We start from the raw sequence: 14515 nt of genomic DNA on the forward strand, positions 1-14515 counted from the left end.
TCTCTGTGTACAATATTTATTTATTATAAATACTATAATAAAATATTTTATACAGTAAATGTGATTCTTTTTTATGATAACGTAGACCCGTGAGTGAGACGTCGGAGGAATACAAGTGGACGTCACACTAACTTTCCTGCATGTCAGTACCCTAAACTGTACAGCTGTTTGTCTATCTTAGTGTGGAATCTCCCGTCACACCTTTCCTACGAGTATGTGGTTCTACAAAGCAACTATGATTCATAGAGGACTGTGGAAAGTGTAGCCGTATCGTCCACTTACTTCTCTCTCGCCATGCTCAGCTACATAAATTACAACACGCTACACATACACTCATCTACACTAAAAAGCTTCACTTAATAGGCAGTACGCACATTCGGCTAAAACCTGCTCGTACAACTTCTGTGTTGAACGGTAGCTTGCGAGGCAATGAAATGCGAGGGTTTGAAACGAATCACTGGCAACATTTTTCAGCTCTCGGTCTTGCACATCGGTTAACGTTAATGTTCATTTCAGCAAGATGTTCGCATCCATTTAGGCAAATATGTCCTCATGTACGCCTAGAAGCAAATCAGAGTGACATCAACGCTTTGAATACACAGAGCGAAAACACAAAGTACTGCGATACGTAGAATATGCAAACGGAAATAACTCCAGGAACGAAAATGGCTCTTCATCCAAGTGCAAACGTGCAAGAAGAAAGAAATATTTTATTGGTTGCTAAACAAGTTCGCACTATCTCCTGTCATGTGTTGTATTTTCAAGACTGCAAATAAATCTTAATTTCAGTTGATGCTAAAAGAAGATACTTTCACCGTGCAACCATGGCTACGAAAAGGTTTGTCTCCCGTATCACATGGATGTAATTCGGTGGGCATGTCGGATAGTGAGACTACCAATTTAGTGTCATACAAGAAAGGGTAGTTCTGGAAAGTAAAATAAACACAAACTGATCCCCAAAATCTCTTAACTGTTTTATCTCAAATTTTAAATTATGACCCAGAAATCATTCACAAGAACATATATAATAATTTTTTTTAAACAAGAATGTACAGGTTTTCTGTTAAAACTGACTACAAGAGAAAGAACTCTCTGGTGTAAAAATGTGTAGTTGCGCTTTCTTTGTCGCAGGCAGTTTTAAGTAACTACGATAGCGGAGCACTTAAACTATTAGACAAATTGATCCTCCCATATACGGGGTGTAAATTTTAAGTTGACAAACCAGATTAATTCGAAAAATAAGCTTCACACGAAAAAACGTGTAGAATCCAAAGTTGATTACTTTCGAGGGCGAATCTGCTGGTGCTAAAATTAGTCCGCCAGCCCAGCTCCGTGTGGGTGGGTGGGTAGGGGGGTGAGGGGGGGGGAGGCAACTTTAAAATTTCAAATGGGAACTCCCATTTTTTATTGCAGAATCAGATTCTACATAAAAAACTATGTACATTTTGACTTAAACATTTCTTTTGATTCTTGGTAGTTGGCGCTGTAATTCAAGAAAATTCATGTTCTCATTTTTGCGTGGAAAATGGTTATGGATAAAGAAAAAAATACTTATTTACTTCGTAAAGTTTGATTCGCTAAAACTAAAACTCTCCCTCTCTCCTCATAGGGTGGGGTTTGAGAGAGAGGAATTAGAGTTTTACAAATGTTGACCCAAATTTTGCACGCAAAAATTAGAACAAGGACATGGAAGAATCTGATTCTGAAATAAAAAAAGGGGGTTCCCATTTGAAATTTTAAAGTTGCCTCCCACCCCACCCACAGGGAGCTGAGGTTCAAATAGCTCTGAGCACTATGGGACTTAACTTCTGAGGTCATCATCCCCTAGAATTTGGAACTACGAAAACCTAACTAACCTAAGGACATCACACACATCCATGCCCGAGGCAGGATTCGAACCTGCGACCGTAGCGGTCACGCGGTTCCAGACTGTAGCGCCTATAACCGCACGGCCACTCCGGCCGGCTAGGGGCTGAGGTGGTGGGCTAATTTTAGCACCAGCAGATGTCCCCCTCGACAGTAATCAGCTTTGGATTCTACACATTTTTTCGTGTGAAGCTTATTTTTCGAGTTAATCTGGTTTGTCAACTTAAAATTTACACCCTGTGTATTGTTTTCCATTACACATTTCTTTGAACATAGAATGTGTACACAACAGTTTCCTGTTTTGTTTTCTTCCTTGCAGGGGATTTTCGCAGACAGTATGAAAATTGAATTTATAGCCTCTCCACTTCTGATTAGGGCCTACTACGGAATCTGAATTTGCAGTATCAGTAAACGTGGCTCAAGGTCAGAGAGATGGAGTGGGGTGGGGGAGGCGAAGCGGAGATGGACAGAGGGGTGGGAGGAAATGGACAGAGCGGAAAGGAGGAGATGGACAGAGAGAGGGGACCAGAGGAAATGGAGAGCAAGGAGGAGGAGAAGAGGAGGAGATGGACAGAGTGGGAAGAAGAAGATTACGGTGTATATCCTTATTCCCATTCATGTTACAAATCTATGCTTTTATTTCTTTCCTATTTAACCAGATTGAGCCACAGCATGTCGTGGTCAGGTACAGCTAGTTCTTGTTAAAAACATACAAATGCAAGCCAGTTTTCTCACAAAGAATGGGATTTAATCAGCTCACAATTTTTGGCTAAAGTGCGACAAGCCACTTGCTTGCTGTAGGTCAAGTAAATGTATATCAGACAGATGTAGAAAATGAAGTGAAACATCGATTTATCGTTCAGTCCATAGAGAGATTGATAATCGGAGAAACAGAGATGAATCTTGGGAATTGAGGACCACAAATGAATAGACTTAGTTATGAGGTGCTGATCAGCATGAGCACTCAGACAGGTGCAGCGCAACAAAGCCTGCTGCTCCAACATCGGTGGAACTGTACTGCTGGCTGCTCGTGATGCAAATACGTATTGTGCCTCTTAATCACGGATAAAGTCACCACGAGCATTCTATAGCTAAAGGTTTTGACTGAAGGTGATTGAATCTACACACGCTTGCTTCCAAGATGATGGCAGCCTAAACACATGTCGTGAAATAGCAACAACTACCACACTACTGCAACTCATGAAATGAAACTGACTAATGACTGCAAAGCACTGGAGTGAGGGAGCGCCTCTGAATGGTTCTTTGACCTCGCACACAGCACAGCACACAGCAGTGTGCCTCAGTAATAGGATGAAGCAGGAACGAGCACATTTTATTAGTGCAGGTTGCATACATTCAGAGGGCAAACTTGATTGATTAATGGCCACCTTCCCTTAAGCTATTGTTCTGTTAAGTGGTTTATGCCCCTCGGGAATAATCTGTCCTTTTGAGAAACTCCCTCCCCACACCTCCCCATCCTCATATCCCTCCTCCTCCCTCTCCACCTCTGCATCCCACTGGGAACTCCCCTAGCCAACAAAAGCACACCTAAGTAACTAAATAAATGAATTATTGACCCCTGCCCCTCTTGTAAATCCCCCCAGGGACATTTCTATCGAAACACCATGAGATAGCTCACTGTTAGAAGAAATTTATTCACTATGTGCTATTCATGTTGACAGATGATACAAATGGACTGTAATGTATTGGGAAAACTTAATTCATTTTCTTATTATAACCGCACAACCAATTAAAGGTTCTCTTTTTCGAATAGTCTCCATTGCGCCACATGTTCCAAAACTGGTTCAAAGATATGTACAACCTTTCTCTGCTTGGTGCCAGAGCCCTGGGGCTCGGTGATGCTTCAAACAGCTAGGTATCGACACATGCAGAAAGAAGGCCACAGCTCAGATGTTCATGTGAGCTATAAGGTGACTTAACGATATCATGGTGCCACCAGATGTGTTGTGTGATGTCCTTAGGTTAGTTAGGTTTAAGTAGTTCTAAGTTCTAGGGGACTGATGACCTCAGAAGTTAAGTCCCATAGTGCTCAGAGCCATTTGAACCATTTTTCTTTTTTTTTTTTTTTTTTTTTTTTTTTTTTTTTTTTTTTGCCACCAGATTTCGTCATATTTCTGCCCAACGCCGCTGTGTCACACAAGAGGAAGGTCGTTGCACCCCCTCTCACACACATTTCACCCCTTCTTTTGACACCTCTGCGACGGACGTCAGGACTGTGATTCCCAGCGTTCCAGTCAAGAGGATTTATTATGGGTGGCCAGGAAAACATTTCATCAGGTACACTGCCTCTCAGAATCGACACAAAAAGGTCTCAGGAGATGTCATCAACAGTGTCAATCATACCAGTCCTTGCCACTGACTGTCAAAAACGACAGTTTGCAATGCAAAGAGCAATAGGACGGAATACGTGACAACGTTAGATACTGTTGATTCCCCTCCAGACTATTCAGCCCTATTCTAGGTACATCGTGGGGCTGCGATCCCATTGAATGTGGTCTGACTCCTCCGCAGTGCAGAGTAACTTTTTACTGTGGTACACATGGTGGTACTAGTTACCTTTCAAAACTATTCTCCAAAATTCGAACATAATCGGAAGCAGCAGAAGATGTTTATACGTTTTCAGCCCTTATGTTTCCTGCTTCAGGCCTTCCTGTGGCCTGATCACAGGGGGGTGCAACATTAACATATTAGTCAATAAAATCGCAAAGGGTCTGCCAGTTTGGCAACATCCTCAGTGCCACACACAGACCTTTCTTGAGTACATTAAAGATGTACCTGTCAGAAATGTCCACAGTCATTCAGCCTCGCGGCTGGTCTAGCGCCTGAGGATCGGGCAGCCCCTTCGACACTCCTGAGGTGGGGTTTTCCTACCTTCAGGCCAGCCGTGAGGCTGAATGGCTGTCGAAGTTTCTGACAGGTACATCGTTAATGTGCTCAAGAAGGGTGTGTCGGTGGCACTGAGGATTTGGCGAGCTGTACAGTATTGGAAGAAATCTGCTATAAAGAACTGAAAACCATTTAGACGCTGTATGACATAGCATAAAGTGGCATAAAGTCAGATTTGGGTAACAACCCGAAATGAACATCATAATGATAAGATTTGGCAATCTGCTTCAGTTGTAGTTCATTAGCACGACTAGTTTCACAGACTATTGCTCTACCCTCAGACACTGCACATCATATGGTTTGCCAATATAAGTTTGTGACTAAGGGCTGGCCAATTCCTTGCAGTACGTTTAGCCTACGGAAATGTGACCTAAGGACGCGTGGAACTGTGAGAGAAGCACGTCTCTCGCGAGTAAATAGGAAACTCAGTGGTGATAATACTTCGTTTAATGTACCCACCGTTCCTTAACCTTACTTCTAGTAATAGAGTCTGCCCTCTCCCTGCTTTAGGCAACATTACTGTCAGAATCCAGCACATTTTACTTGGAATAGTACAAACTGTAGTATTTAGTAAGTAAACAAGCCATTTCACATTTTGCTCACATATACTTTCAATTACGGAAAAACAAAGAAAGGTTATTGATTTGAGGTGGAAAATCTCTGTAACTTCAACTCTTTTCACATCACATAATGCAAAAATATGAAATAAAGCTACCATCTGTTTAAGGCGTCCACAAGGTCAACACACACATGTTTATGCACTTAGCTACACTGATAGCAGAAAATCTTCTGAAGAGGCAGCTTCCGATCTTCGCCAATTCCACGCCTTAATCTTCGGACCTTGGCGGGTAAGTGTTGTACAAGGTGTTCCACGTATGACGCACGCGCACTGTCCGGCATTGTGTGTGTTCCAGTGCTGGGGAGGCAGCTTCTGATTGCACGCGCCCATACGATAGGTTGCAGGGCGTGGTGCCTAGACCCAAGGGTGTGGAGAATTTTTAATGATTTGGAACACGAATGGCGAATTGTAACTAGCCATAAAAGCTACAGTTCCGACACTGTTAATTAATTTTCTTGAAAGAAAACGTCTGATTACAATATACTTTTCTCGTTTCCCTTGTTGGGGGGGGGGGGGGGGGAGGGCGGAAATCCCCCTTGCCCCCGAGCATGTGCGCCCTTCTATGGTGCACCTTTCTGATAGGATCTGTCAAACTAAAACGAGCTAGTAGCGAGCTTGAAGAGAAGACCGAGAATGTCTTACGCCATCAGCAGTTAGATGGCGTTGATAAATAAACCGTTCAGTATATATTTCGAGCGAAGCTACATACGCTTTCCACTATAAAGCAATATAAACTGTCCTCATCCGCAAAAGAAGTTCAGCACTTCGAACTCTATGATAAAGTAAGCACTGTAACGGTGGGATGGCTACCTTTAAATGAGCCTCAAAAGCTAGGTGATATCAAATCACTAGTGTAAATTCATTGCGTCCATAGATTAAACTAGATTAGAACAAATATTAGATTAGATTACATTAGAGCAAAGATGTGGGGAAGCGTGCCAGACGTCGAACTACTGTTGCAACGTATTTGGGGGTCAACAATCGAATAAGAACAGGAAGATGGTGACTCATGGGTACAAAAATCGGACAAGCAGAGAACGATGGCAGCGCTTGGTACAGAGACTAACTATGAGAAATGACGGCTGTTCTCGGGTACAGCGATCGAACTAGCATAGCTAGGTGGCAGCACTGAGGTGCAGAGACACAACTAGCAGAGCAAGATGGCGGGTTTTGGGTACACAGTTCGAACTATGAGAATGAAGATGGCGGGTTTTGGGTACACAGTTAGAACTATGAGGATGAAGATGGTGGCTCTCAGGTAAACACTGATTGGAATTTTCATTTTTTACTGTAGAAAACTACTGCGCTGTGATTTGGAAAGAAAAATGTGTGTGTGTGTGTGTGTGTGTGTGTGTGTGTGTGTGTGTGATGCGCATGCGCATGCATCAACAGTCATGCTGCAGCTCTCCTCGCCGCAGTGCTGCCCCTACATGTAGGCTACCCAGGCGCGCAGTGTCATGAGAATGGTGCAAAGGACGGAACAGCAGTAAGCTCATAAATCACGACCCCATATATCCTTACTACTTGTAACATACCCTGAAATCAAAAGGAAATAAGCAACGTTGTTCTAAAGTTACTTGTTGCGCTAGTCAGAATACTGTTACTGAGTAGTTAGTTGCTCCTTATAAGCAACTAGATATCGCTCTAAGTGTTGCAATCAAAAGCTGCTGCTTGCGAATGTGTTGAGCGAACTACCGACAGTGTGGCACCAGAGACACTAAAGATAGCTCAAGTACCATCCTCTCCCACGTACACCGTTTTCTCTCTAGAAAATATGATACCCGTCATTACTCATCAAGAGGACTGTGAGCGACGAGTCAGTGGTAGATCTCGAGGTCCTGTTCAGGGGAGCACGGACCAGAAAGGACTCAGGGACCAGTCTGTCTATCCAACAGGTCTGACGTGCTGCCTACAACTAAAACTGAAACTGAGCCAGTTATTCCCACGAATCCGTAGGTCATACGCACGATAACAGTCACAGCAGCCTGCTTAATAGCGTACTGATCCACACTGGAAACGCAACAACGAAGACATTCTGCACGGCGTGGGTTCGGTAGGTCCTCAGTAGATTTCTGGAGGTATGTGGCACAAGACGCTTTGGTCACGCAATTCTCGTGGTTTGCGGGTGCGGATTCGCATCTGATACTGCCCCAAATGTATTCCATGGGTTCATATGAGGCAAATTTGTTGTCCAAGACGTAAACGTGAGATCACTGTCATGCTCCTTACACCGCTGAATCACTATTCTGACCTTCTGATACCGATTCTCCTGGAAGATGGCATAGTCGTCGGGGAAGACATCAAGCATGGAGGGATGCTAATGATCTTGAAGCGAATTCGAGGCTGTCCACAGGTGTCTTGGAGCCTTCGATTACTACCTAGACCGCATGGAAACAATGATACGTCACTTAACTAGCCATTTATTGTATCATATTTATCATTGTAAGCTGACCTGAGTGGCCGAGCGGCTCTAGGCGCTACAGTCTCGAACTGCGCGACCGCTTTGGTCGCAGGTTCGAATCCTGCCTCGGGCGTGGATGTGTGTGATGTCGTTAGGTTAGTTAGGTTTAAGTAGTTCTAAGTTCTAGGGGAATGATGACCTCAGAAGTTAAGTCCCATAGTGCTCAGAGCCATTTTAAACATTTTTTTATCTTTGTATGTACAATACTGTATCAATATTTCAACACGAATGTCAGAATACCAATACGATTCGAAATTTTGCTCACATGTGGAACTGATTCGTGTTTACATCAGACAGATAGCATGTCAGACCTGTCTGTGATTTTTTGTTGTCACAGATGTACTAATGGACAGTTAGGTACTGAAAGTGTGAAGTGTGTTCAGGTGTAACAAACAAAATAAATAAAATGCGTACAAAGTTAGTTAGCTACGTTTTGGTTCAAATGGCTCTGAGCACTATGCGACTCAACTGCTGAGGTCATCAGTCGCCTAGAACTTAGAACTAATTAAACCTAACTAACCTAAGGACAGCACACAACACCCAGTCATCACGAGGCAGAGAAAATCCCTGACCCCACCGGGAATCGAACCCGGGAACCCGGGCGTGGGAAGCTAGAACGCTACCGCACGACCACGAAACGCGGGCAGCTACGTTTTCAAGAACATCATATTCGTAACTTCAAAACGTAAAGGGGGAACCAGAATTTACTAAGAGGATATTTTACTCATTGCTAATACTTGGTATGAAGTTCATGAAAGTACTTTGTTTGTGTCGAAAATACCTGGAAACACCGGAAGGTCTCAGGTAGATTACGTAATGAAAAGACAGAGGTTTCGAAACCAGATGTTAAACCGCAAAAACCTATCCAGGGGCGGGTATATACTTTGGCCACAATTTATTGCCTATGAACTACATATGAAAAGTAAAGAATCTGTGTAACGCTATGGAATTAAGAAAATGCAATCTGGATAAATGAAAGGAACCATAGTTGGTTAGAGTTTCAAAGGGAGCATTAGGCAACAAATGAGTGAAATATATGAAAGGAATACAACAGAAGACGCATGAATACTTTTGAAAGATGAAATAGTGAATATGCTGAGGGTGAAATATGCAGAAAAAAAAGACAGGGCCCAATATAAGTCATTAAAGGACATAGAGGATCTGTATTTAATTGACAAAAGGAGGAAATATAAAAATTCAGTAAATTAAATAGGCGAAATGGAATATAGACGTATAGAACATGAGACTAACAGAGAACGGCTGAGCAAGAATGGCTACAAGCATGCAGGACTAGGGGAAAGATAAACGCCACGTACAGAAAAAATTAAAGAAGCTTTTGGGGAAAACAGAAACAGCAGTATGAGTACCAATAAAGAAGGGGAAAATGGAACGTGGGAGGAATATATAGAACGGCTATACAACGGAAGAGAACTTAAAGCGACATTATAGAAAAGGAAGAGCAAGTAAGTGAAGATGAGACAGGATATATATTTTAAGAGCAATTTGACAGAGCATAGATAGATCTAATTCGAAATAAGGCCAATGCTGTAGGCGACATTCTCTCGGAACTATTGATATCTATGGAACAACTACGGATGACAGAACTATTCCACCTGGTTCAAATGGTCCAAATGGCTCTGAGCACTATGGGACTTAACATCTGAGGTCATCAGTCCCCTAAAACTTAGAACTACTTAAACCTAACTAACCTAAGGACAGCACACACATCCATGCCCGAGGCAGAATTCGACCCTGCGACCGTAGCGGTCGCGCGGTTCCTGACTGAAGCGCCTAGAACCGATTCCACCTGGTCTGCAACATATATCGGGTTGGCGAAACACTCTCAGACGTCAAGAAAAATATGATAATTTCAACTGCAGAGAAGATAGTGACTGAACGGTGAGAATAATACTGATCTATCAATTTAATAAGTTGTCATTGCGAAATACTAACACGAATTATTTACAGAAGAACGGGAAAACTGTTAGAAGCTCACCTCGGAGAAGATCCGTTTGTTTTCTGGAGGAACACACGAGGCAATGGTGAAGCGACACCTCATTGTAGAAGATACGTTGAAGAAAGGCAAATCTACGTTTACAGTATTTGTAGACTTGTTGGAAGCTTTTGACAATGTTGACTGGGACACGCTTTGATTTTATGCCCAGGTCATCAAGAACTCGTACAGAAACGATACGGTAGTTATAAGAGTCGAAGAACATGAAAGGGAATCAGTATTTGCGAAGGAAGTGAGTGTTGTAGCCTGTCCCTGATGCTGTCGTCGGCGCAGTGCCCTGTATGACAAGCGATGGGTGCCTGGGGCAAGCAGACAGCGGCGCTTGACTCGGGGAGTTACTCATCGAAACATCTCCTGTTTGTGGGCCGCCGACGTGGAGTACGGTAGTACGGTGTCGCAGCATGCAGTGTTAAATGTTTTCCTTTTGGGATCACAGCGTTGTCCGGCAGTAGTGAACTGCGGATTCCACTTATTTCTTTGAAACTAACCGTCTAAAGGAATTCTTTTTATTACGCCTGTGGTAGGGATAATGCAAAAGCGGGCATTACGTGTTGAAAGAAGATTTTTTTAAATATTGTAGTTGACGTGACTTATAAATTATGTCGGTGAGATTTCTTAAAGGGGCTCCGGAACGCCCTATACTTGCAATGTTAAAATAACGCTTATAAATTACATCTTTCCTCACAAAGTATTTGAGGTAGGAAGTTGAACTTTTTACAGATTATTTATTGGAATATGGGCTACAACTTAACACAGAGATTATACAAAATTTTAGTTCAGTTATTAAAGATGATTTTTTTTTTCAATTGTAATGAAAATTCACAACATTTTTTGCAATTTTTTATTTATACTCGTATATTCAAAAATATACAGTTTTTTGGAAAAAGGCTGTGTTAAATTATGCAGAAGTTACTGTGTAACATTTACTGAAAGTTTGAAACAAATATGTTTGGAAGATCCTTAGAAAACATGTAATTAGTATGAGAAAGTAAAAGTTTTGGGAATCGAGCGACAAAGATTGGATTAACTTTTTAGGGCATTCCAGGTCCATAGGATGGATTATCTTCATCCTCTGCAAACTCCTCCTCCATCTTCCTCTTGTTCCTCCTCCTGTTTACTCTTGCTTGTATTTCTAGACTCTTTACAGCCCTGTCTGCAGCCCGAAGGCGTTCCTTGTCTAAAGCAAGCGTCGCTCGTTGTTGTGTTCGTAGATTTTGCTACCATTTTCTTCAGTAACAGTTACTGCAACACTGTTCCAAAAGGTGGTCATGTATGAACACTTATCACATTTCAGTTGTACTTCACTAGCAAGTCCTACGTGCTTTATTATGGAGAGTTCCAGACCAACTTCACTACAATGAATACATCTTACACAGTTTGAAAAAATTCCTTTGAGAACCGACATATCAAATATTTCATTCACATCCGATTCGCCCATAAAACCTTCATAGTTTTCACTAATTGAACCAAGCTTCTTCTGTGATGTATTTTCTTCAACAAAACAGAGACTCAAGAAACAGAATTAATTACGAATATTTTCGAGATAACGACAGAGTAAATAAACATGAAACCATCGACAAACACACCAGCGATATATATTGAACCATCACAGGTTAGCCACAGCACATACTTTATCTCACATCACTAAAATGTACCTGATGAACACGGACGTTAATAATAACACCATTTGACAGCAGTTTAACAGCGCCACAGTCGGTCACGCCCATGTAGAACATTTTTCAAAAAAAATTTAAAAATAGTTGTAGTCTTCGGAATTGAATAAATTATATATATCTATTAAAAGGTAATAGTCTGCAGATTCAGAAAACGCAGAAAAGTAAAAATTGAACTTTTCATGATTTTGAGCCTTTCCGGAGCCCCTTAATGTCGTTGTAGCAGTTGGTCGGATTTGTCCAGACCCGCCTTCTAAGGTGATACTGGGTGATACGTAAAGATGCATTTTTTGCATTGTGACTCTGACTGAGGCCTTTAGTTTCACTGTGTCCGCTAGTGTTCACTTTTGATGTGGAATCGGGAACGGTAGCGCAAGGTGGTCTGACTGTATTACCGAAAGCCATCGTTGGGAACTGCGTAAACTGCTGGACAATCCACATGGACGCAACAGAACAAGCACTGCCGGATGCTGCGTCTTTTGTGCAGCACAGATCAGCGCGGAACTAGGTTAGTGTTGTTTGAGACTGAAGCGAAGTGGTGTCTCGAAGTGTGGCCCTTCCAGCTGTTACGTCGTTGTCGGGCATTTGTTGCTGCACGTCTGGTTTTCCGAAGTTACGGAAAGTTATGGTTTGTTCATTTTCTCTATGTTGTTCACTGCACTAAGGACCGGCATGTTGCTTTACACCCTTACATGAGAATGTGGTTACACACACCTTCCCGATGTGTGTTGTCTATGCAAGGGGCTATCCAATTTCGCTAAAGTATTGAAGCGTTTGCGTCTGGCCACATTTGGCCGATGCAGTGAAAGTTTTCCCTATCAAAACATTGGTTAAGGTGTTATATGCTGTAAGGATTATAGGGATTACATGTTAAGGGAGTGATGATGTGTCCCGTGTGATTCTAAGTAAAATAGGGGCGTTAAGCCGTGGTATGCCAGCGTTCTTTTTCATTGCTGGTCACTGGGTATTCGAACCACCACGGTAATTTAATTTGTCGTGTTTACTTTTTTTGGTTTAAGATTCTTTAAACCAGAAGTAAGGCTGTTAAGCAAGACTCCTTTAGCATAACTTTATCGTAAACTGAATTCATCCACCGAATAGCGCTGTGCTATTTGTTTGGGTTGTGGTGTTTCGGCAGTAGCAAGTTAAACCGCAATGCTGCATGATAAATGGTGCGGTGAGCATTAGAAATTGTGTTGCACCTACGTGGTTTCTAGTGATTGATGTCCAGTGTGTGCGTGTGCGTGCGTGTGTGTGTGTGTGTGTGTGTGTGTGTGTGTGTGTGTGTGTGTGTGTATATCACCGTTCTATTTCGTTTACGTGTATTGTGAGTGATTCTTATCCACGGGCCAAAGTAATTAAACTCAGATTTTACTTCTGATCAGTTTATTGTTTTATCTGATAAGACTATTATTAATGAACGGATGTACACTTTAAAAATCGTAATTTCAATCAATCTGTCGGGATAAATGATTAAATTTTTTTTTGTATCTAAGTTGCTGAGAGCTCAAAGGAAATGAAATTACTTTTGTTATTTGAATTCAATTTTAACCATCCGCAGTACATTCATAGTCTCTCTATCGCTGTTGGAGTAACTACTGTTCATTGTGGTTTAAAGGCTCTGGGAACATTGTTGGTGGTCCGTTGCCTTATGCGAGGCTTAGTTGCAGTTTGAGATCGGTGCTTCTGACTGGGGAAACCGTGATGCCCAAACATCTGAGACCACAAGTAAATGTGGGCAGAATCAGCATGCTACCCAAGTTTTCAGCATCAGAATCTTGCTGTAAAGCGTCTCTAACGTCAGGGTAACTTTCTGCACGTCTCTGGGTGCGGATGAATACTACCATTTAGTTACAATTTTTGCATTCACGTGTGCTATAAATTCGCTAAAAAGACCTTGAAATCGGTGTAAGTAGATATGTTCGCTCTTATGTAATTGGATTAAAAAGCTGTAGAGCTGCATTGCGGAAGCTGTTTTGTTAAAATTCGGAACATCAGTGCCAGAATCAACATTATGCACAGAAAAATTGTAGCCGTCTTCACCTCGACAAACATTAAACGGTACTGTAGCGAATCATAAGAGTGATGAGTTTCATTGATTCTCTGAAGACGATCATTATGAGTACGTAACACATTATCACATTGCCCTTCAAATAACGGGACAGCGACTTCTTTTGTAGTTCGTGCATTATAGCGACCCTCGTCAGATCCTTTTTGTCTTTTTCCCAGCTTTGACTACAAATCTTAATTATTGCACTCATTATTCTGGAAATGATTCAAGTGCTGTTTAAAGCTGTTGACATACGGGTTCACAGTGCAGCATATTTTGCAGGCTTCTGTCCAAACCTGAGTTTAAATTAAGAATATGTTGTTGCCCAGTATTTGGCTGATCTTGGTAAATGGCTACAAAATAAATTTGTAAAAGTCTTGGAACATCTGCCGGCAACAAAGAACCAATTAAATGTACACTTGGCCCTGTAGTTTAAAAGTAGGCATAAACGTTCCTTCAGTGATCCGATTCGCTCCAAAAGAAATCATTTGGAAAGCGCTGTTGTAGGCTCTTCAGTTCTGCAAAAAGTGTTTCGGTAATTGATGTTCTTCCTTTAATAACTCTTTCAACGGCTCTGGTGGGTCTTGAATTCTTTCTAGGTAAATTTTGTCAGATGAGCAACAAATTCCTCCGGTTCTCCGTGCCACTTCTAAGTACAGCAATGCGCGCGTATTGCGTTGAGCCAAGTTGAGAATAACAGACATATTTTATTACTGAATCGTAGGAAAATTCATATTTTTCTAGCCACGGCAGCTCCTCAGTGCGGCTGGTCTTCCTCTAACTGCATCATTCGTGTCTCACAGTATTGTTTGCAGCACCTCCTGTAAACGATTCCTTTCTTGTTTCAAGTGATGGGCGGCTGCCAGCCGCCTATGAAGATAGCGGTTCCTAGCAGCAGACGAACGGAGCTCGTGCTGCTCATCTG

Source organism: Schistocerca piceifrons, chromosome 4, assembly GCF_021461385.2.
Source record: "Schistocerca piceifrons isolate TAMUIC-IGC-003096 chromosome 4, iqSchPice1.1, whole genome shotgun sequence".
Lineage (NCBI taxonomy): Eukaryota > Metazoa > Arthropoda > Insecta > Orthoptera > Acrididae > Schistocerca > Schistocerca piceifrons.